The following is a 23,782-nucleotide window of genomic DNA, read 5'->3' as shown; positions in this document are numbered from 1 at the left end:
TTGCATTTTGAAAGATTTTAATCCTGAATGGTTAAGAACCGGTGAAAATCTAGCCAAAAATGAATTGTGCTAATATCATGAAATTTACTCTGGCCAATTTATTGGAACAATTAATCATGATAATAAAAATGGAAAATGTTGGCGATGCTCGACAGGTCACGCAACATTTGTGGAGGGCAAAACTGAGCTAACGTTTCAGGCCTGTGACCTTTGGTTAGGCCTGCTGAGCAGCAAAACACAGTGGGAGAGAGGAGCCTTGAACAATACTGGAGCCACTGACAGCAGCAGAGCAGCAAAGTGCATCAGGAGAGAGCAGCCTTTACAAACAATGCTGGAAACGCTGACAGCGTTAGAGGGCAGGGAAGTATAATGGTCGAGAGGATCCTTTAGCATCAGCATGGAAAACACTGGCAACAACAGAGCAGGAAAGCACATCAGGAGTAAGAAGCCTTTAAAATAGTGCTGGAAACATTGGCAATGGCAGAGCAGGAAAGCACATGAGACAACGAAGCAGCAAGAGGCAAACATGTATCGCAAATGGACATTTACAGGTGAAGTAGCCATATAGAGTGAGTAAAATTATAAGCCTTGAATTTTTATTTTGTTATGATTTTATTTAATTTTATTAACTTTAAATTAAAACTAGGTTGATTAATTAGCATACAACCAAGATCAGTTAGATCATATACAAAAGCATATAATTACTTGATTGAAACATATAAGCTCCTGAGGGGTCTTGACAGGGTAAATATGGAAAGGATGTTTCCCCTTGTGGGAGAATTTTGATTTAGGAGTCACTATTTAAAAATAAGAGTTGCCTATTTAAGATAGAGATTAGGATAATTTGTTTCTCTCAGAGCGCCTTAGCTCTTTGGAACTTTCTTCCTCAAAAGGTATTGGAATTGGAATCTTTAATTTTTAAGACTGGTAGATAAATACATGATATGAAAGGGGGTGAACAGTTACCGGGAGTAGGCTGGAATGTAGAGTTGAGGTTATATCTTATGATCTTATCGTGGGCAGAGCAGTCTCGAGGGGCCGAGCGGCCTACAATTGCTCCTAGTGATGTTATTTACAAGTGCGACTGGGGAGGGTTTAAACTAAATTAGCAGAGGTGTGGGAATCAATTATCCTAACCTGGACTGGGATAATATCAGTGTAAAGGAAAGAGAGTAAGATCTTCTAGAGTGTGTACAGCAATATTTTCCACATCAATATGTTTCCGGTCTGACGAGGAAGGAGGCAATACTGGATCTGATGCTGGGAAATGAGATAGGTCAAGTGGATCAAGTGTCAGTAAGAGAACATTTAGTGTACAGTGAATATTATATATGATTTATGTTGGTTATGGAAAGGATAAGGAGTAATGCAGGGGAGGGCCAACATCAATGGAGTAAGAGTGGATTTAACTCAGGTAAATTGAAATCAAAGATTGACAGACAAAACTGCAATTGAGCAAGGGACTGTGTTTACCCAACCTGTCTACCATGATGGCACCCCATGCACTAACATTTGAAGACCATAAAACCATAAGATATAGGAGCAGAATTAGACTAATTGGCCCATCGAGTCTGCTCTGCCATTCGATAATGGTTGATATGTTTCTGATCCCCATATGCTGCCTTCTCCCCGTAACCCCTGATCCCCTTATCAATCAAGAACCCCTGATGCCCTTATCAATCAAGAACCTATCTGCCTCTGTCTTAAAGACACTCGGTGACTTGGCCTCCACAGCCTTCTGTGGTAATGAGTTCCACAGATTCACCATTCTCTGGCTGATGAAATTCTTTCTCATCTCAGTTTTAAAGGATCGTCCCTTCAATCTGAGGTTGTGCCTTTGGGTTCTGTCATAATATCCACTCATGTATATAATGAGATGCTGACAGGCAGTGACTGACACACAGGATAACCAATGAACACACACGACACAGAACAACCAATCACCAGACAGGACACTACCACTGCAAAACACACAAAACATCTAGACTCTTCCCTCTTCTCACAGGATACAGCTACAGAGATAGTTAGAGTGCACAAGGCAGTAAGCACTGTCTCCATGTGACAGAGAGCTAGTCTGGTCAAGCCAGTCAGAGGTTATCAGTTTAGATTAATAGAGTGTCAACCCACAGCAGATTATGTACAGCAATCAGCAGGTTCAATAAAACAGTGTTGGATCATCTCCTGTGTTGGAAGCCTGTTTCTAGTCTCACTGCATCCAGTTGCAGTCAATGTTAAACCGACTCATTTAATACATCAGGTTCTAGTCTCTCCTAACAGTGGAAACATCTTCTCCATGTTCACTCTATCTAGGCCCTTTCTAAATTCCATCGAGTACAGACCCAGAGTCTACAGCCGCTCCTCATATGACAAGCCCTTTATTCCAGGGATCATTCTTGTGAACCTCCTCTGGACCCACTCCAAGGCCTGCACATCCTCCCTTAGATAAGGGGCCCAAAACTGCTCACAATATTCCAAATGGGGTCTGACCAGAGCCTTATACAACCTCACCAGTACTTCCCTGCTCTTGTATTCTAGCCCTCTTGAAATGAATGTAAACATTGTATTTGTCTTCCTAACTGCCAACTGAACTTGCATGTTACCCTTAAGAGAATCCTGAACTAGGAATCTTAGTCCCTTTGTGCTTCAGATTTCTGAAGCCTGTCCTTATGTAGAAAATAGTCTGTGCCTCTATTCTTCCTCCCAAAGTGCATAATCTCACACTTTTCCACTTTTATTCCATGTGCCACTTCTTTGTCCACTCCCTTGGCCTGTCCAAGTCCTTCTACAGCCTCCCTGCTTCCTCAATACTATCTGTCCATCTTCATATGTTTTTATCATCTGCAAACTTAGCAACAATGCCTTGAGTTCCTTCTTCCCGATTGTTAATGTGTATTGTGAATAGTTGGGGGCCCAACACTGACCCCTGTGGAACACCACTAGTTACTGGCTACTATCCTGAAAAAGACCCCTTTATCCCCACTCTCTGCCTTCTGTTAGTCAGCTAAACCTCTCTCCATGCCAGTACCTTGCCCATGGGCTCTTATCTTCCAGGATACAGAAGTCATGTATTTGGGGTTCCGAGTGGATGCCACAGGCCTACACACACTCTCTGCCTTCTGCCAGTCAGCCAATCCTCTGGGAGTAGTCCCTCTGGAACAGAAAGGCAGAGTACTGGGCTAATGGTAAGATTCTTGGTAGTGTGGAAGAGCAGAGAGATCTCCGTGTCCATGTCCATAGATCCCTGAAAGTTGCCACCCAGGTTGAGAGGGTTGTTAAGAAGGCGAACGGTGTGTTAGCTTTTATTGGTAGAGGAATTGAGTTTCGGAGCCATGAGGTCATGTTGCAGTTGTACAAAACTCTGGTGCGGCCGCATTTGGAGTATTGTGTGCAGTTCTGGTCGCCACATTATAGGAAGGATGTGGAAGCATTGGAAAGGGTACAGAGGAGATTTATAAGAATGTTGCCTGGTATGGAGGGAAGGTCATATGATGAAAGGCTGAAGGACTTGAGGCTGTTTTCGTTAGAGAGAAGAAGGTTAAGAGGTGACTTAATTGAGGCATACAAGATGATCAGAGGATTAAATAGGGTGGACATCGAGAGCCTTTTTCCTCGGATGGTGATGTCCAGCACGAGGGGACATAGCTTTAAATTGAGGGGAGATAGATATAGGACAGATGTCAGAGGTAGGTTCTTTACTCAGAGAGTAGTAAGGGCGTGGAATGTCCTGCCTGCAACAGTAGTGGACTCGCCAACACTAAACACATTCAAATGGTCATTGGATAGGCATATGGACGATAAGGGAATAGTGTAGAGGGACTTTAGAGGGGTTTCACAGGACGGCGCAACATCGAGGGCCAAAGGGCCTGTACTGCGCTGTAATGTTCTATGTTCTATGGATTGGAAAATTGTACATGTCGTTCCACTTTTTAAGAATGGTGAAAGGAGGAAATCAGAGAATTACAGACCAGTTAGCCTAACACCTGTGGTGGGTAAATGGCTGGAGTCTACAATCAGGGATGGGGCAACTAAACAAGTTGAACATTTTTGGTTGATTGTGCAGAGCCAGCATGGATTTGTGATGGGAAGGTCATACTTGACTTATCTTATTACATTTTATAAAGAGGTGACTAAGGTAATGGACAGGGGAATGTCAATGGACGTCATTTATATGGACTTCCAGAAGACATTTGATAAAGTCCCACACAAGAGACTGTTAACTAAGGTGGAAACCCACGGAGTTGACGGCAAATTATTGATACGGTTAGGAAACTGGTTGAGTGGCAGGTGACAGAGAGTGAGGAGATTGGGTAGTTGGCAGGAGGCGACTAGTGGTGTACCACAGGTGGTGGTGTGGCTTCAATTATTCATCCTATTCATTAATTACTTTTTAAAAATAAATTTAGCGTACCCAATTAATTTTTTCCAATTAAGGGGCAATTTAGCGTGGCCAATCCACCCACCCTGCACTTCTTTGGATTGTGGGGGCGAAACCCACGCAAACACGGGGAGAATATGCAAACTCCACATGGACAGTGACCCAAAGCCGGAATCGAACCTGGGACCTTGACGCCGTGAGGCAGCAGTGCTAATATTCATTAATAACTTGGATGATGACACAGAAAGTTATATATCCAAATTTGCTGATGATACAAAGTTAGATGGCATTGTAGACAGCTTAGATGATAGCATAAAATTGCAAGGAGATATTGACAGACTAGGTGAATGGGCAAATTTGTGGCAGATATAATTTAATGTAAGCAAGTGTGAGGTAATCCATTTTGGACCAAAAAAGGACAGACAGAGTAATTTCTAAATGGAAAGAGGTTAGGTAAGTGGATGTTCAAAGAGACTTGGGGGTTCAGGTTCATAGGTCCTTTATATCTTGAGGATTGGAATATAAAGACACCAGGATTATGCTGCAGCTATAAAAAAAAACCCTGGAGAGACCCCACGGAGTATGGTGGGCACCACATCTTAGGAAGGATATTTTGGCCTGGGAGGGAGTACAACATAGGTTTACAAAAATGATTACAGGGTTTGAATCACGAGGAGGGATTACACAAATTAGACCTGTTTTCGCTAGAATTTCGAAGATGAAGGGGTGGTCTGATCAAAGTATTCAAGATATTAACAGAGAAAGATAGGGTAGATAAAGATAAACTATTTCCATTGGTTAAAGATTCTAAAACTAGGGGGCATTGTCCTTTCAGGAGAGATATTAGGAGGAACTTCTCCACTCATAGGGTGGTAGAGATATGGAACTCTCTCCCACAAACAGCAGCTAAAGCTAGAACAGTTGTTAATTTTAAATCTGAGATAGATAGATTTTTGTTAAAGAACATATGAAGGGATTATGGGCCAAAGACAGGTATATGGGGCGGGATTCTCCAATAATGGGGCTATGTCCCCACGCCCGCAAGAAAGCGGGAGCGAATCACTCCGGACATGTTTCTAGAAAATCCAGGGTGATTCTCCATTTTTAAGGGGGCTTGCAGGGCCCTGGAGTGCTCCACACAGCTCCGGCTGCCAATATGGGACCCTGCACTTCCGGCCGCAGTTCCGCGCATGTCGTGGAGGTCACCTGAGCGCCGGCCCCGCCCGACGGCGGACCCACATAACGGGCCGGCGCCGAAGAAGTAGGCCACACCTCAGATCGTGCGCGCCCGCTCATCGATGGCCATCACGGGCCTGTCCGTCATGGAGGCCCCCCCGTGATGGATCCCCTCGTCCCCCCAACAGGACGGCCACTGCAGCCGTGGCTCCGAGCTTCTGCCGGGTGGAAACATACCAAGATAGGAAGCATCCTATCTGGCTGCATCACAGCCTGGTATGGCAACTGCTCGGTCCAAGACTGCAAGAAACTTCAGAGAGTTGTGAACACAAACCTGCCTCCCATCCATTGACTCCATCTACACCTCCCGCTGCCTGAGGAAAGTGGGCAGCATAATCAAAGACCCCTCCCACCCGGCCTACCCATTCTTACAACTTCTTCCATCGGGCAGGAGATACAAACGTCTGAAAACAGGCACAAACAGACTCAAAAACAGACTCCTAAATGACCCTCTTATGGACTGACCTGATTAACACTACACCACTGTATGCTTTACCCGATGCCGGTGTTATCTAGTTACATTGTGTACCTTGTGTTGCCCTAATATGTATTTTCTTTTATTTCCTTTTCTTTTCATGCACTTAATGATCTGTTGAGCTGCTCGCAGAAATATACTTTTCACTGTATCTTGGTACACGTGACAATGAACTAACAAACAAAACGTGAACCACGTCGGTGGGAACCCGGCCGGTCGTCCGCGGAGAATCGCTGCGGGGGTTCTTTCAATGGCCCCCGACCAGCGCCGCGTCGACCGTGTGCGCGCTACTGCCGGCAATTCTCCATTTGCCGGAGAATCGCGGAAGGTGTTGCGGGTCCGATGCCCCATTCTCCGTCCCCCGTGTCGGGTACGATTGCGGCACGGAGGCTTGGAAAATCCCGGTCATGGACTTGGGTCACAGATCAGCCATGATGTCATTGAATGGTAGGACAGGCTGGAGGGAGGGATTAAATGGCCTACTCTTCTTCCAATGTTCCCTGCCAGTACCTTGTCCTCAACGCCATGGGTTCTTATCATATTTAGCAACCTCCTGCACGGTACCTTGTTAAAGGCGATCCGGAAATCAAATAGATCATGCCACTGCCACTCCTTTGCCGAACTTCCTTGTTACCTCCTCAAAGAATTTTAACAGATTTTTCAAGCATGACCTCCCTTTGACAAAGCCGTGCTGACTCAGCCCTATTTTACCATGCACTTCCAAACACTCCACAATCTTATCCTTAATAATGGACTGTAAAATCTTACCAACGACTGAAGTCAGGTGAACAGGTCTTCTGCTTCCTTCCCTTCTTAAACAGGGGTTTTACATTAGCCATTTTTGGACCTCTCAGACCCTCCCTGACTCCACTGGTTCCTGAAAGATCACCACCAATATCTCCACAATCTCCTCAGTTATTTCTTTCAGAATCCTGGGGTATAGTCCATCAGGTCCAGGGGATTTATCCACCTGCAGACCTTTCAGCTTCACCAGCACCTTCTCCTTTGTGATGGCCACTACACTCACCTCTGCCCCTTTGACTCTCTTGATGTTCTGGTTACCACGGGTGTCTTCTACCATGAAGACTGATGCAAAGTACCTATTCAGTTCCTTCTCCATTGTTTTGTTCCCCATTACTCCTTCTTTAGCCTCATTTTCCAGTGGTCCAATGCCTATTCTTGTCTCTCTCTTATCTCTTGCTCTCTTTTATATTACTAGCTAGCTGACGCTCATATTTCATCTCTCTCCTCTTATTATTTTTTGAGTTACCCTCTGCTTGCTTTAAAAACTTTCCAATCCTCTGGCTTCCCCCTAAACCTCGCTACATTGTATGCTTTTCCTTTGCTTTTATGCATCCTTGACTTGCCTCGTCCGCCATGGATGTTCTCCCCTTGGCATGTTTCCTCCTCCTTGGGATAAATTTCAGTTGTGCCTCCCGAATAACCCCCAAAAACCCCTGCCATTTCTGTTCCACCATCTTCCCTGCTAGGCTCACCTTCCAATCAACCCTGGAAAAAATCCTCCTTCATGTCATTTTGGTTACATTTACTCAATTGTAATACCGTTACATCTGATTCCAGCTTCTCCCTCTCAAACTGCAGGGTGAATTCTATTATATTGTGGTCATTGCTCCCTAAGGGTTCTTTCACCTTAAGTTCCTTAATTATGTCCGCCTCATTACACATCACCAAATCCAGAATTGCCTGTTCCCTAATGGGCTCTGTCACAAGCTGCTTGACAAAACCATCTTGTAGCTATTCCACAAATTCCTTTTCTTGGGATCCGCTACCAACCTGATTTTCCCAGTCCACCTGCATATTGAAGTCCCCCATGATTGCTGTAATATTGCCTTTCTTATATGCCTTTTCTAACTCCTGATTTATTTTCTGCTCCACTTCCCCCACTGCTGGGGAGCCTCTATTAACTCCCCTCAGGGTCTTTTTTCCTTTGAGATTTCTCAACTCTACCCATACAGATTCTATGCCTCATGACCCTACATCACTTCTTGCTAATTTCATTTGTTACTAACAAGGCAACCCACCCCCTCTGCCCATTTGTCTGTCTTTTCGATAGGACACATATTCTTGGGTATTTAGATCTCAGCCCTGATCCCCTTGCTGCCACGTCTCTGTGATGTCCACAACAACACACCCGCCAATTTCAATGTGCGCTAGAAACTTATTTACTTTGTTTCTTATACTGCGTGCATTTAGGTACAGCACCCTCATTCCTACATTAACCGGCCCCCTTCTCATAGTTGTATCCTTATCTGCTCTGCCTGAAGTTATATTCCTGCCAATTTCCATACTCTGTTCTATTACTTGTCTGCAAACATTACTAACCTTTCCTGTCCGGAGCTGCCAAAGATCTTAGGCTTTGCACAACATTATATGGTTGTGGGCCCAAACTGTAAATAATATTACTTATTGTTTCTCTTCTCTGTGATTTCATTGGCAGCGAAATGCATCCGAAATGCAGCGAAAAGTTGGTGCCTTTCGACATATTGGCACCAACTTTCGACTTCGGATCAAGCGGATCGCTTTTCGACTGCTGACGATCTTTCACCCTTTCAGGACCCCAAGAGGCCACTCTTCCCCCATTTCCAATTTCCAACAAATTTCCTTTGACTGTCGTGGTTTATTCTCGTTGCCAATGTTGGATTGCGAGGAATTGACAACAGCCGAGGAAACAAGACCTGTGCTCTCCTGTGTATATCGTTCCTTTTAGTTAAATAAATTCTGTTGTGTTTGAACACAGCTTCGCCGATTACTTTGCAATTCAACAATAATGATGAACTCTAAAAGGTCATAGACAGGTTGGTGGGCAATGGCTGATCAAACTTAATGCAGAAATGCGTGAAATGATTCAGTTTGGTAGGAAGAACGAGGAGAGATAGCGGGCAGGATTTTCCATTTCTGAGATTAAGTATTGATGCCAATGCAGAAAATCTGGCGCCAAACCTAGATCGATTCAGCAACTGTGGAGGGGCTAGCACCGGTGCCGTGTGGAACTCAATCAATTCCAATGAAAAACGGTTCGGGATTCACCAGGTCCGTGATTGACACTCGGGAGACTGACAAGCTGCAACCGCATATACACATTACAAACCCCCCACACACTCATCCCAGGCAACAAGGTGGCACTGGTTGTGCTGGAGTGCACCCACACAGATGATAGATCAGTTGGGGCCAGAGGGCACCTAGGGGCATGGCCTGGGGCTCACCTTTAGGACCGTGGCCCTAAGTTCACAGTGGTCTGTCAGCGGCTTGTGCAACTCCATGGCAGCCTTTCCGGCTGCGGCAATGCCGTGTCCATCCACTCCGACCCCACAGCCTATCCCTGGCCAACCCCCATTACTCCCCCTGGCCCTGGCAGAAGCCCACCGGCCAGCGGTACAACTGTCAGCGCACCATAGCGATGTTGGACACGCTCCGTACCCTCCTCTCTCCCTCAGCAGCCAAGGCGCCGGTTTCACGATTTTTAAAAGCACAAGTGATCCGTGCCGTCAGGAACTCGGCCCATCGGAGGAGGAGAATAGCGCAGGACCCAGAGAATACTGGGTTGGGCCCACTAATGATACTCAAACAGTGTTTACATGTATTCTGGTACGCATTGACGCCACCGTCAAGGTGACAGAGAATTGCAATTTGGAATAGAATCGGCACCCGCCACAATTTTGGCATCAGAACAGATTCTCCGCCCAATCGCGTTCCACGATTCCTCCGTCAGCCAATGGAGAATCCCGCCCTATGTCTTTCTATCTCTATTTCTTCACATTCAACCTAACCACAGAACTTTAACCCCTCACCGTATCATTCCAAAAAGGCCCATTCCTCCTCCACTTACTTGTTTACCAATCACAGCGGGACACTGAAACAACTCTTTGCATTCCAATCACATGCTCACCTGTTTCTGCTCTAAGAAGTAAACTTTTACTTTTGGCAAGTTATTCTACAGTTCGAACGCAAGAATTATGAGAAATAAAGAGACACCATTCAAATTTTTTAATTCAACACTAATGTTTGGTCGGGATATTAGTTAACAATACAATTCACCCTTTATAATATACCATTAATAATGCACCCATTGGTCATAAATACGTTACATGAAATTACAACAGGGAACAATCATCTCACTGCCAATTGTTCTTTCTAGCAGCTCACCTAGCTACTTTGGCTCAGCGCTAAATCACCTTGCAATGATTTGTATTCTTCTTTCCATGGTAGCCGAGGGCTTCATTGACCAGATAGTATTATCATATCAGAGTCAAGCTACAATCTTCCAATCAGGTGTCCTCTTTGTTAAAACCATGATATTAGACACACTTGGAAATCGCCATTCCTTGTGGCTGCGGAAAGATCTTTATCAGTCCTTCTTTCCTGAAAACACACTCTTAGTTAATGGCCATGAGACAATAGAACAATCCAAGTCTATGGTTTCCCCTCTCCCCCCTCGCACAGCCCCACGCACCGTGTTTTGCGATGGCGAAGGAAGCCTGTCATTGGTCAGCGACAGGATATTCCGGTCCCATCGCTGTCAATGAGGTTTCCTGTTGTTTTCACCCTTAGCCCCATGGGAATCCAGGGCAGGGAGGTCTCTGTTGGCAGGACCAGAAGATCCCATCAGCATGAACAACCAGAAAATCCTGCCCTAAGTTTCTGACTTCTTGCAATATCTTTGTTGGAGAACTAAAGGCAAGGTACATCTGATTAAGCATACAAACTAAGCATGTCTGCTCATTTTTCTGCATTTCAAACGCAGATATTGTCAATAATTCTCTTGCAGCATTCAAGACACTAAGGGCGGGATTCTATGTCTTCCTAGCCACATGTCTGTCGATGGTGGGAGGAAGAGCATTGTTCACCAGTGCCGGGGTTGTCTGGTCCCGTTGCTGTCAATGGGAATTCCCATTGAAGCCACCCACACCGCTGGGAAACCCAGGGATCAGAGAATCCCGCCGGTGTGAACGGCAGGAGAACTCCAACCTTAATGTTTCTTGTATATGGACAGTAGGCTTAATGGACATAAAGCAGAGCTTCATTAGTGTCCCAGTGAGAGTCTTTATTGAACAGGTCTTATGATGTCAGCCCTCAGTGGCAGCTTCATGGTATAGTCACATGACTATGGAAATAAGATGTGCCAACTATACCAAAATCCCCCTTATCATAGTGAACAAAAGATACAACCACCCTTTGCCTAATGAACAAGATACATTCTTGCATGCGTGATCCTGTATGGCTGTTAGTGACCCATTACCCAATATACACCTGCTGTTCATACGTTTTAACAACTGGTTGTGCTGCTAGTCTGTTACAGAACCTGCATTGCATATAGCCTTTGAATCATGCAGGTTTCTTAATGGTCCAAGTACATATTGACATTGGCTGTGTACCTTGGTGATGTTCCTTATCTGGAGAGGTTGGTGTCCTTGGTACTTGTTGCCTTGGTGACTATTGCTGTTCCATTACAGGACTTACGGACCTCTGGGATTGATAGTAGTTTTTGCCATGTTCTGTAGACTGGTCGAAGTAAATAACTACAAAACATCTAATTTGAATAGTTTATTATTGAACAGCTATGTGATTAAAATGAATAAAATAGGGTGCGGAGGCAGATGATGTAGCCTTCGCCTCATTGATCGCCCGAAGGTGGATCCTGATGGGTTGGAGAGCAACCTCTCCACCCTGTGCCCCGGCGTGGCGGGGGGGACCTGTTGGAATTCTTGACTCTTGAGAAGGTTAAGTTTGAACTGAGGGGAAGGATGGAGGGGTTCTACAAATTATGGGCATTATTCATTATGCACTTTCAAGAACTGGATAACATTGAATATTAGTTGGGGGGGTGGATGAGAGGGTTGTGGGGAGGGGGCGGTGTGTGTTAATGGTGACTATGGGTGATTCCTGATTCCTTTTTGTTATTTGATTATGTGAATATGTGGGCTGATGTTTGGGGTTTGGTGGGAGGATGGGATCGTTGTTATTGATATGGGGATTGACATATTTCTTACTGATTATTGTTTATTGTTGGTGGGTGTAAATTTGGGAGAAAATGTGAAAAAGGAGGCGAATAAAAAGTATTTTTTTAAAAAGATGAATAAAATAATGAACTACCAACACTAACTAACTATTGTCGGGCTACTGCAAAATACGTCTGACTCCTAGCATGACCTACTTCCAACTCCCAGAACTAGAGTCACGTGACGGGTTAACACTGCCACCCAGTGATCGGAAGTCGTGCACAACATTATGTACATAACTGCTTTATGCATATCATCACAGCTTTGTACTCAGTATAGCTGATGAAACCCCTTGACCTGCCGGTTACGATAAAGGTGCAGCTTTGGAGTTGAATGTAAATGCCCATGGTGGTACTTGTATATCAAGTTGATTTTTTACAACTCCCACTTTGAGTTACCAACTGTGGAATTGTGGTCATTATTTCCTACTGGTAACTTTGTTTTGTCTCTGAAATGTGTTTGATCAGGTTTTGCAGAGCTTGGTTCATTGAAGAACTTCAGTTTGTCTTGCATTTTCACCAGTATAAACTCAACTGGAATCTTACCCTTCAAATCTTCCCGTTCAGCTCTGACATGAACCTTTTCCTGCAGAATTGAGTAATTTACCATCAGCTCAAGCATTTCATTGCACAGATGTGGTTTGCAACTATCTGGTGGTTTGTCTCCCTCTCGCTGAGGTGTTTTGTTTCCTTTTCTCTGGGTTCTTCTTCTGCCCTTTCTCTGTTGGAATGTTCAGGGTGACCAGAACAAACTATAGACATGTTCCAGCTGGGATGAGTGGCCAATGTGTCCAATTTATGGGGCGGGATTCTCCGCAGACTGTCGTAACGCCGATTTCCGGCGAGAAAAATCGGTGTACATGACTCCGGCGTCGGGGCCTTCTTTTAGGCCGCTATTCTCCGTTCCCGGAGGGGCCAGCAGCTGACTGATGCGATACGCGTCAGTTTCACCAGCTGTGGAAGTGGTGAGACCCGGCGTTTTTTGGAGGAGGAGGAGGAGAGAGACAGACCCGGCATTTGGGGGGGGGGGGGGTTCCGGCATTTGGGGGGGGGTGTTCCGGCATTTGGGGGGGGGGTTCCAGCATTGGGGGGGGGGTTCCGGCATTTGGGGGGGGTTCCGGCATTTGGGGGGGGGGGGTTCCGGCATGGGGGGGGGGGTTCCAGCATCGGGGGGGGGTTGCGGCATCGGGGGGGGGGGTTGCGGCATGGGGGGGGTTGCGGCATGGGGGGGGTTGCGGCATGGGGGGGGTTGCGGCATGGGGGGGGGGGTTGCGGCATGGGGGGGTTGCGGCATGGGGGGGGTTGCGGCATCGGGGGGGGTTGCGGGCAGCGGCGTGCAGAGAGGGGGGGCGACGGATGCCCGGGGCCAACGCACCATCGCCCCCCCCCTCTGTATGCCGCTGCCCCCTACCCCAACCCCCCCCCTCACCACCCCTACCTCCCTCCCCACCACTCCTACCCCCCTCCCCACCACCCCTACCTCCCTCCCCATCACACCTACCCCCCTCCAACGCCGCCCCCATCTCTCGCAATGCCGCAACCCCCCCCCCCCCGCAACGCCGCAACCCCCCCCCCTCAACGCCGGGTCCCCCCCCCTCAACGCCGGGTCCCCCCCCCTCAACGCCGGGTCTCCCCCCCTCAACGCCGGTACCCACACCCCGTCCCCCTCCCTCTGAAGGCCGGTACCCACACCCCCCCCTCTCTCCTCCTCCCCCCTCTCTCTCCTCCTCCCCCCCTCTCCTCCTCCCCCCTTCCTTCCTCCTCCCCCCTTCCTTCCTCCGTCCCCCCTTCTTCCTCCTCCCCCCTTCCTTCCTTCGTTCCCCCCCCTTCCTTCCTCCCCCCCTTCCTTCCTCCCCCCCCTTCCTTCCTCCCCCCTTCCTTCCTCCGTTAGTGGGGGGGGGGTGCGGCGTTAGTGGGGGGTGGGGGGGTGCGGCGTTGGAGGGGGGTAGGGGTGGTGAAGAGGGGTTTGGGGTAGGGGCAGCGGCGTGCAGAGGAGGGGGCGACTGATGCCCGGGGCCAACGCACCGTCGCCCCCCTCTCTGCACGCCGCTGCCCCCAAACCCCCCCCCCCCCCGATGGCCCCCCCCGATGCCGCAACCCCCCGGATGCCGCAACCCACCCCCCGATGCCGCAACCCACCCCCCGACACTGAACGGCGTCAACCATCATCAATGGTTGACGCCGTTTTAAAGCAACTGTGATTTTCGCCGACGTGACCCGTGGCCACGTCGGCGGGACTTCGGCCCATCCGGGCCGGAGATTTGTGGAATCTAAAAAAAAAATGAAATCCCGCCGGCGCCAGCTGTTTTCAGAGGCTGCCGGCGGGATTTGCACAACGCCGGTTTTTGGCCGGTCAGAGATTTAAAAACCCTGCGGGAGCGGGATTAACGCCACTGCCGGCCGATTCTCCGACCCTGCGTGGGGTAGGAGAATCCCGCCCATGATCTGCAGCTTGAGATCTTCCTTCTTGCCATTGATTGGGTTGTCAGAATAATTTGGCTTCTCCTATGAATATCATGCCATCATGCAGCTTTAATCTTACTTTTGAGTATTTTTGGATCATGTTGAGCCACGACACACAGATCTGTGAAGGTCATTATGTTGCGTCAGTATCTGTCTGACACTTCTTGTTGACTTGATACTCTCCCTCTGCGGTGATCATTGTAACAGTCACAAACCATTTGTACTTTATTGACCTGACTGAACCAACCTGTGCACTGTGCATATTTTTGTCATCAAATTCATCTGCTGATATCTCTCCCATGGCCCTCTGTATCGACTTGTTTTGCTTCCTTCTAATTAAGCATTGTGTGCAAAATGATACTGCTTCTTGGAGTTAAAAACTGCTTTCCCCATGCTGGGCAATCCTTTTCTTTCCCGTGCACACTGTCATCCATAGTATTTGCATTCTGCCCTTTATCTGTCAATTCTCCAGTCTTTTGACCTGAACTGTTTCTTAGCATAATGTATATGGTGGTTTGCTTTGTCATATGTATGCTCTAGCTGACATTTCACAACTTCTGCATTTCGATTCACATCTATCGCTTTCTTTCGCATTAATTTCTCATCTTTTAGTCGACATGCTTTTATCAAGGTGTCTCAAATGCCTGAGACTAATCCATCTTTAATCAGATAATCTTTCAGCTGTCAGAATTCATTTGATTATGCTCGCTGCATTACTGCCATTACTGCATCATTTGATGGATTCCTTTTCACTCTGAACTCTATTGTTGAATACTTAATGTACATGTGTAACATTTGCTTGGAGTTCAAAATGCACGTTCCAGGCATTCAAAATTTCTGCCATCTGTTTTCTTTGCTCATCTGTTAAATTTTGAATGGTATACACATTGCAGCAATCCCTCTCCAGCACTGTTAATGATGTGGCTATTCGTATTGGTTCAGGCTTGCTAATGAGGTATGTTATTATCTCATAGTTGTTGCCATTGTAAGTGTAAAAACTGCATCTCTTTTCAATTCAGGAATGTGGCGACTAGGGGCTTTTCACAGTAACTTCATTGAAGCCTACTCGTGACAATAAGCGATTTTCATTTCATTCCTTTCAATTCAACTGGAGATGGGAGTAGAAAATGTAGCCATTTTACTTTGGGGGCCAGTTTAGCTCACTTGGCTAGACAGCTGGGTTGAGATGCAGAGCAAGGCCAGCAGCATGGGTTCAATTCCCTTACTGCATGAGGCTATTCATGAAGGTCCTGCCTTCTCAACCTTGCCCCTCACATGAGGTATGGTGATGCTCAGGTTAAATCACCACCAGCTGTATCCGTCAAAGGGGAAAGCAGCCTATGGTCGTCTGGGACTACTGCGACTTACTTTTTTTACCCTCCCATCGAAACCAAAAGCCAAAGGGAAACTTGACCCACATATTCCAACCCTTTTGATTTATACTCTGACAAGAAAAAGTTTACTGAATTCAGAAGCCACAAATTTATGTAACATATTTGGGATTTTAAACATTAAATATTAAAACTTTAACTATGAAAAGAAAACGTAAGTACACAACATTACAGTTACACAGTTAAAATTAGTCTGACAAGACATTTCCCCCCCCAATTCCCCACTTGGTCAGATTCACAGCTAAAGCCACTCTAGGCAACAGTTCCTTATGGGGTTTTAACTACAACATTCCAATAATATTACTACAAGCAAATCCACTGTTGCTGAAATAAAGATATATCACCAGACTTCTCACTTACTCTGTTGTGGAAATTAAAAATCTTCCGGCATCAGGCTGTAACCTCATGACTTTTCTGAATTAACTGGGTAGCTTCTTTAAACTGCTCCTCTTCCAGCACAGAGTTGCTGATCGATGGTCTCTCTCACACAGTCAACCCCAGGTGGGCTCATATAGCCAAACCCCAAAACACTTAACATCTCTTCTGAAATACCCTTCTCCTCTTTATTTTCTATTCCATTATTCTGAGCCCTACTTTGAAACTTACCTTCCCAAAACATTAAAATATTTCATGCTCTCCCTTCTCCCCACTTATGTATCAAAAAAAATCACCTTTTTATGACGTTTTTCAAGTTATATAACCCTTTTAATCCCCTTTTAAATTTAACAGCTAGAAATCCAAACCTTTACTTATCTCCTGATGAAAATTGCTGCCCATTGCCTGTTTACTTACAGAGAATTCACTTGGTTATACTACTTCAAATGCATGCCTTTAACATCGATACTCCTTTGATGTCCCAAACCTTGCAGACAATCTGTCATCAGTTTAATTAAATTGCATTCACACGCGCATACACACAAGCCTGCTTCACAGAATAACACACTATATCCCCAAAATATAAAAAATAATAACTTCTCTTATCTAATTTACAGCTTTTCTTTCTGCCCTATTTTCTGCAGCATTTTTCCAGATTTGAACCTGTGTTCCTGGATTTTCAGTGTCTTTTGTGCATCATTTCCCGGGTTCATACCATGGGCGGGATTCTCGGATAATCGGCGCGATGGCCAGGACCCGGTGCCAAAAACAGTGCGGATCACTCCGGCGTTGGGCCCCCCCCCCAAACGGAGCAAATTCTCCGGCCCGGAATGGGCTAGTAGCGGCGTCACGCCATTCGCGACGCCCCCCCCCCCCCGGAGATCCGACAAGATGGTCACCCGCCGCGCAGCCCCGAGGTTCCAGGAGCGCGACATCGAGGCGCTCCTGGATGCAGTAGAGCAGAGGAGGGAGGCCCTGTACCCCGGAGGGAGGAGGAGGTGCTGGGGCCCATCCCGGGTCTCCCTGTAGGGGAGGTCCCGGAACACCGCGGCACCTCGGATGCCCCCTCACCTTCTGTCCCAGGTGCATCTGGTGGGCAATGGGCAGGACAGGCTAGCAGCTTGCCATCCCAGTCGCCTGAGCCGCAGCCTGGCCCATCTAGGCCGGGCCTCCCCAGAAAACGGCCGCCAAAGGGAACCCGAGTCAGAGGGCAGGAATCACACGAGTCCACCTCCAGTTCTGCTGTACCATCTGGGGAACCACCAAGACGTAGTCAAAGGGCCGTAAGGCCAAACAATTAGACACTGAGTAAGTTGGCGCGGGTGGAGGGCACAGACGAGTTATAGGGGCTAGGACACGTGTATGGACTGTTTGTCATTAAAATCACTTTCACACATACTAATCTGCCATTGTGCTCTGTCCGAAGTGTTCAGGGGTGTGGTGTGAGGTGAGCGCCAGTGTGTGTGTGAGGTGTGGTATTACGTTGGCCCCAGGTGAGTGTGCCCCCCCCACCACCTGGGCCACCCTCTCCATCCCCCCCGGGCAGAGGATTGGACCGTGCGCTGCAGTGTCACGGCCGCATGCAGGGATGGTCCGGGTGGATGGTGGTACTGTGGCTATGGGTCAGCCATGGTCCAACGATGTGGAGCCAGGAGCTCATCGCAGAGCGGATCGTCATCATCCTTCATGGCCTGCAATAGACACGCTTCCACCGGCGACCGTGTGAGCCCGGCCCGTCGTGCCGCAGGTGGATCTGCAATGGAGGGGTGGTGTGCATGCAGGTGGGGTGGGGGTCGTTGGTGGTAGGTGGGTGGCGGGGAGTGAGGGTGTTGGTAGTGGGTGGGTCGGGGGGGTGAGGGTGTTGGTGGTGGGTGGGTGGTGGGGGTGGTGAGGGTGTTGGTGGTGGGTGGGTCGGGGGGGTGAGGGTGTTGGTAGTGGGTGGGTCGGGGGGGTGAGGGTGTTGGTGGTGGGTGGGTGGTGGGGGTGGTGAGGGTGTTGGTGGTGGGTGGGTCGGGGGGGGTGAGGGTGTTGGTAGTGGGTGGGTCGGGGGGGTGAGGGTGTTGGTGGTGGGTGGGTCGTGGGGGTGGTGAGGGTGTTGGTGGTGGGTAGGTGGTGGGGGTGGTGAGGGTGTTGGTGGTGGGTGGGTGGTGGGGGTGGTGAGGGTGTTGGTGGTGGGTGGGTCGGGGGGGGTGAGGGTGTTGGTGGTGGGTGGGTCGGGGGGTGAGGGTGTTGGTGGTGGGTGGGTCGGGGGGGTGAGGGTGTTGGTGGTGGGTGGGTGGTGGGGGTGGTGAGGGTGTTGGTGGTGGGTGGGCCGGGGGGGTGAGGGTGTTGGTGGTGGGTGGGTGGTGGGGGTGGTGAGGGTGTTGGTAGTCGGTGGGTCGGGGGGGTGAGGGTGTTGGTGGTGGGTGGGTGGTGGGGGTGGTGAGGGTGTTGGTGGTGGGTGGGTGGGGTTGGTGAGGGTGTTGGTAGTGGGTGGGCCGGGGGGTGAGGGTGTTGGTGGTGGGTGGGTGGGGGAGTGAGGGTGTTGGTGGTGGGTGGGTGGGGGGGTGAGGGTGGTCGGCCCTTTCCCCCCCTCCCCAGCACTCGCCCTCTCCCCCCTCCCCGGCACTCACCCTCCCTCCCCGGCACTCGCCCTCTCCCCCCTCCCCTGCACTCACGCCCCCTCCCCGGGACTCGCCCTCTCCGCCCTCCCCGGCACTCACGCCCCCTCCTCGGCACTCGCCCTCTCCACCCTCCCCGGCACTCACGCCCCCTCCCCGGCGCCGTTTCCTCCCTCAGCGGCACTCGTCCTCTCCCCCCTCCCTGGCACACGCCCCCCCCTCCCCTACCCGGCACTCACCATCTCCCCCCTCCATGGCCCTCGCCCTCTCCCCCCTCCACCACCCCCCTCACCCCCCCCTCTCACCCCCCCCCACACAGCCCCCCCCCCACACACACACAGACTGCGGCCACGCCGTCACTTCTCCTGCGGCCACCCCACGCCATGACCTAGCTCCACGCTGTCCGGCATCATCTGGTTGACATCGTTCTATAAGGTGGTTTAATTTACGCCGGCATGACCTGTGGTCACGACGGCGAAACTTCGGCCCATCCGGCCGGTAGAATTCTGGCAGCCCCGGGGTCCATAGCGTCGCGCCGGTCCCCACCATTCTCCGAGGCGGGTGGTGCAATTCACGCCTCGCCGACTTTTGGGGGGTCGGAGAGTTCGGAGGATGGCGGGAACGGGATTCACGCCGACCCCCAGGGGGTCGGAGAATCCCGCCCCATGTTTCAAGTGTAAGGATAGCAACCGTCATTAGTGCCTTTTTATTGAACTGGTCTCAAGATGCCTGCCTTCAGGAGCGGCCTCATGGCAGAGTCACATGACTACAGAGAGTCAGATGTGTCAACCAGAATCATTACATTTCAAAATGCAACCATTCCCCTTTTCAAATCAAACAAAAGATGCAAACACTCAAGACCACTTAGACCAAGTGAATTTGCATTTTCAAATATCAATCCCTTATCTTTGAATCCCAGACATGATTGATGAAATTTTGTGCCTTCTTCATGGGGAGATTGCTGGTGGGGGTGACGTAATTCTCATCTTCACCCCAATTAAGTCCGGGATGGGAAACTCATAAATGGCCTTCCCAATTGAGGTCCTTCAGTGGGCACTTAATACCCACAAAGGGCCTCATCCTGTCACCATCAGTATTAACCCAGTGATGGATGGGGGAATCGTCATGTAGGGAACATGACAAACAAACCCTGATGTGTTTGCTTGTGGGCCACCTGGAGGTGTCCCTTATTTTAAGGCACTCATTGCCTGAAGGAGGGCCCCAGCATTGGGAAAGGTTAGGGAGGCTGCGCAAATACCACCCTGCTCTTGCTGCTGAGACCCTCTACGCCGTGACTGCCTTTCCACCATCGTTCACCTGTGCCTGGTTACTTTACCTCCTTGATCTCAGGCCTTGGGTGGATGTAGTACTGGCAGCAACCACCACTTCTTTGGTGGCGCTGCTGCTTACAAAAGACCTGCTGGCCAATCAGAGGTCGGAAACTCTCGGCAGGCAGGTTTCTACAACTCCACCTCCATGGTCCTTGATTGATCCCGGGAAAAGACTCAAGCTGGCTTGTCAAGTGCTTAAGTGGTACAAAATGTAATGGACCTTCCTTCAAAGAGGCAACACTGGGCTTTTGCTAGATCTGCAGCAAAAACTCCTATTGCCTGCACAAGATTCTGCCTGTTGTGTGCAGGTGTTTTTTTGTATGTAAAGCTTCTCCAGAGTTCTGACTTGACAGCGAAGAGAAGCGTAGCCTTTAAATATGTTTCTTTATTGGTTTCAATTAATTTTATGACTTCTTATGCTTCTTGCTGAACATCCCTTAGCCTTCAGGGTTATAGACCACTGCCTTTGTAATTAGCAATGGATAAAACTATCTGCAGCAGTTAACGCCATGCGTACAGCATAGCTTTCTGTATTTATTTTCAACTACAGATGCTGCTGGGTTGGATAGCCTCGCAAGTCTCAATCACAATTTTCATTCAGGTCTATTGCACTGCTGCCCTGACAAGAGACACCAATAGGCTTTCACCTGGAAAGCATTTCACCCCTTAACCACTTTTACATTACTGGAGCTCAGATAAGAACTGTGAATGATATCTGAAAGAGCTGTACAAAAAAGAAGAGAGTAGTGTATCGTCAAAGGAAAATGTCACAGTATCTTAAAAAAATTATTTGTAAAGTTAAATGAAAGTCAGTAAATGGAAATATTGGCATCAATGTCTAGCCTTCAAACTATACCAGAATAGCGATTAAGAATTTGAATTCTGCCACGGCAATAAATCTGGTCAAATTGATTCCAGAAAAGGAACTATGGAAGCTACCAGATAATTCTGCACGGAAAGAAGCATATCTATACATACCTATACATGACTCTAGCAGAGTGGTGGGCAACCTGTGGCCTAGGGGCCACACATGGCCCATCTGGGATCTGAGTGTGAATCAGGAGACATTTTGTTGACTTGCCCACACTTGCCGATTCCCGTCCTTGTCGATTTTGTCTTACCAGTATGACTGAAGTGATAGGCACGTAAAGCATGGACAAGTGGAATGAGGTAACATTGACTGTGAGCGCCGTGCATTCCCTCGTAAATATTTATGCTGCTTTTACCATTTGAAGTTAATGACAGTTGGATTCATATGTAAATGATTAAGCGTTTTCTATACCTCATTGTGAAATACTCCGCATGTTTTAAATGTATTTAATCTTGGGCTTGATTCAGTGACTACGCTGCACCCTGTGCGGATCTAGACTCACCAGCCGAATAGCGGAAGAGGGCAAAATCAAGATTCGAGCTGAGCACGAGCCATTTTGCGATCCACCTGGCCCGCTTCCGACAGCAAGTTCCGGATCTCATACAAAAATGGCGGGAATATCATTAACGCTAATTTGTGTTCATTTCAATCTCATTGACCAGTTTGATGTCGAATTCAGCAGGCTCCTGGGAAGAACCCGACTCCTCAGTGGGAAGTCATGCGGGCATCGTTTAGTACGTGATGTTGGTCAATAGATGCTGAGGGGAAGTGGGGAGTGGAGAAGCCCTTTCCATTTTCCAGCATGCAGCTTATGGACACTGCAGCTTCTCCAATGCTTGAGAGGAGTGAAGGGAGAGTGGTCTTCAGGGGGGTTGGGTTGTTTGGGGGCTGGATGGGTCCAGTTCGTGGATCGCCTCTGGGCTGAAGAGGTGAGGGACTTTGCATCTGTGAGGCCTTCAAGCCATCTTTAAATATGGTGGAGACCCATAACATGGGCAACCACAGCTGTAGCCTGTCCCACCAAACCCTCCCAGCACAGAGCCCGGCTGCAGCTTCTCTCCAGAAATTCAACTTCACCCCCTTTGACTGTGAGCAGCCTCTAGCTTCACAACTGAAGGCTATTTCAAATGAGGGAGTAGACTTATTAGTTGTGAGAGCACTTTACGCTCCTGAACTCTCAAGTGCCTCCTTGAAGGTAAAGGTGCCATGTCCAAAATGATGATTAATGTACTGCATATCCATCAACCTTTAATGCCTGAACAGTGTACCTGTACTATAGGAACATCAACACCATAGAGGCAGCTGCCAACAATCAAACACCATAGAGCAGGGATTCAGCACTGAGGATCCTCTTGCGGCCAAAGAGTAAGTGTCAGGATAAGTGGGGGCAGCTGAGCACAGCCTCTCTAATGTTGTCGGCAGGGGTCTGGAGTCTAGCTGCTTCTGATGTGGTCTGGTAAGTGTGCAGAGCAAAGGTTGCTAGCACAACTGGCTCGCTGGATGACACTCAGAGAGAAGGCGGGACAGTTAGGTTGAGGGCCAGGGAGGCTTCGGGGATTTGAGGATGCCAGATTAGACCCCAAACTGATTGTCGGTCTCTTCTCTTTTTCCAATTCCTTCCAGGTAAAAAATGTTTGCTGGTGTGAATCCCACCGAGGCTGCCCTCACTGTGCTGGTGGTAGTTGAGCCGGGCAGACACCATAGAAAACACCAACGACAACACAGGCTGGAGGCAGCACCGCATGTGCAGGGGACTGCCTCACACCCTGAAGACACAGCCACCCTTCCATGAGCTGATGGACAGAATATGCCACAGAAGACTGCATCGCAACACGGATACAGTGCATCACCTGTGCTACATTCTTGCAGACATGGCACCCCATGGAGGTCATTACGGCCCCTAAACCTCTCTGTCATTGGGTCATTCCAGGGCTCGAGCGGGGACCAGTCACCTGCCCACAGATGCATTCGCAGTTGATGGATGCTCTGTATGCCCAGCCATCAGGTGATATTACCTTCAATTGGACCAGGCCCACCAAGAAGCTTGGGCAGCAGGTCTCACCGCCATATCTGGGATGCCCCAGATCCAGGGTGTAATCAATGCCATGCATGTCACCCTGTGAGCACCGGAGGGGGGTGGATGAGGGAATGGCCTATATTAACAGGAATGGTTATGTTCAGATTGTGTGTGATCAGTGTCTCCAAATCCTGCACGTTTGTGCCAGCTACCCAGGGAGTGTGCATGACAGCTACATCCTGTGGCACGCGGGGATCCACGATGTCTTCAAGGACCACACCAGGATGACATATTGGCTCTTGGGACACAAGGGGTATGCTGCCGCAGAGGACCGATACAATGAGGTCCACGTTGCCACCCATTCTGCCACGGCAGCAGGGAGGACCCAATGTGCCAGGGGAGCCCTCATGGTCTTCAGATTTCCCAGGACAAGGATGTGTCCATCAGCTCAACAGTGCGCACTCAGTGCTCCTCACTCTTCTTGATCTTCAGTGGTCTAGTGTTACGTCTAGCTGCATCCCCAGGATACATGTCAAAGGTGGAGGCAGCCTGCTGCTTTCCGCGCCCTGTGCCCTTTGATGCACTTGGCGGATGTCGTCTGGAGATCCTGGACCGGAAGTCCCAGTCGATTT

General features: G+C 48.8%; 1 long non-coding RNA gene across 2 annotated transcripts in view; it reads left to right on the top strand.

Annotated features, from left to right (window-relative positions):
* The first annotated feature begins 364 nt into the window (after positions 1-364).
* LOC119951136 overlaps positions 365-23,782 on the top strand; it is a 62,041-nt gene continuing 38,623 nt past the window's right edge. Inside the window, exon 1 of one of the 2 annotated variants that reach the window (XR_005457509.1) lies at positions 365-551. This is a non-coding gene — a long non-coding RNA (uncharacterized LOC119951136). Of the gene's footprint in view, positions 570-23,782 lie in introns of both variants that reach the window. The other variant, XR_005457508.1, reaches the window with a different exon arrangement.

Source organism: Scyliorhinus canicula, chromosome 17, assembly GCF_902713615.1.
Source record: "Scyliorhinus canicula chromosome 17, sScyCan1.1, whole genome shotgun sequence".
In the NCBI taxonomy this organism is placed as follows: domain Eukaryota; kingdom Metazoa; phylum Chordata; class Chondrichthyes; order Carcharhiniformes; family Scyliorhinidae; genus Scyliorhinus; species Scyliorhinus canicula.
The sequence above is the reverse complement of the archived record's forward strand: the minus strand, read 5'-3'. Positions and strand labels throughout refer to the sequence as shown.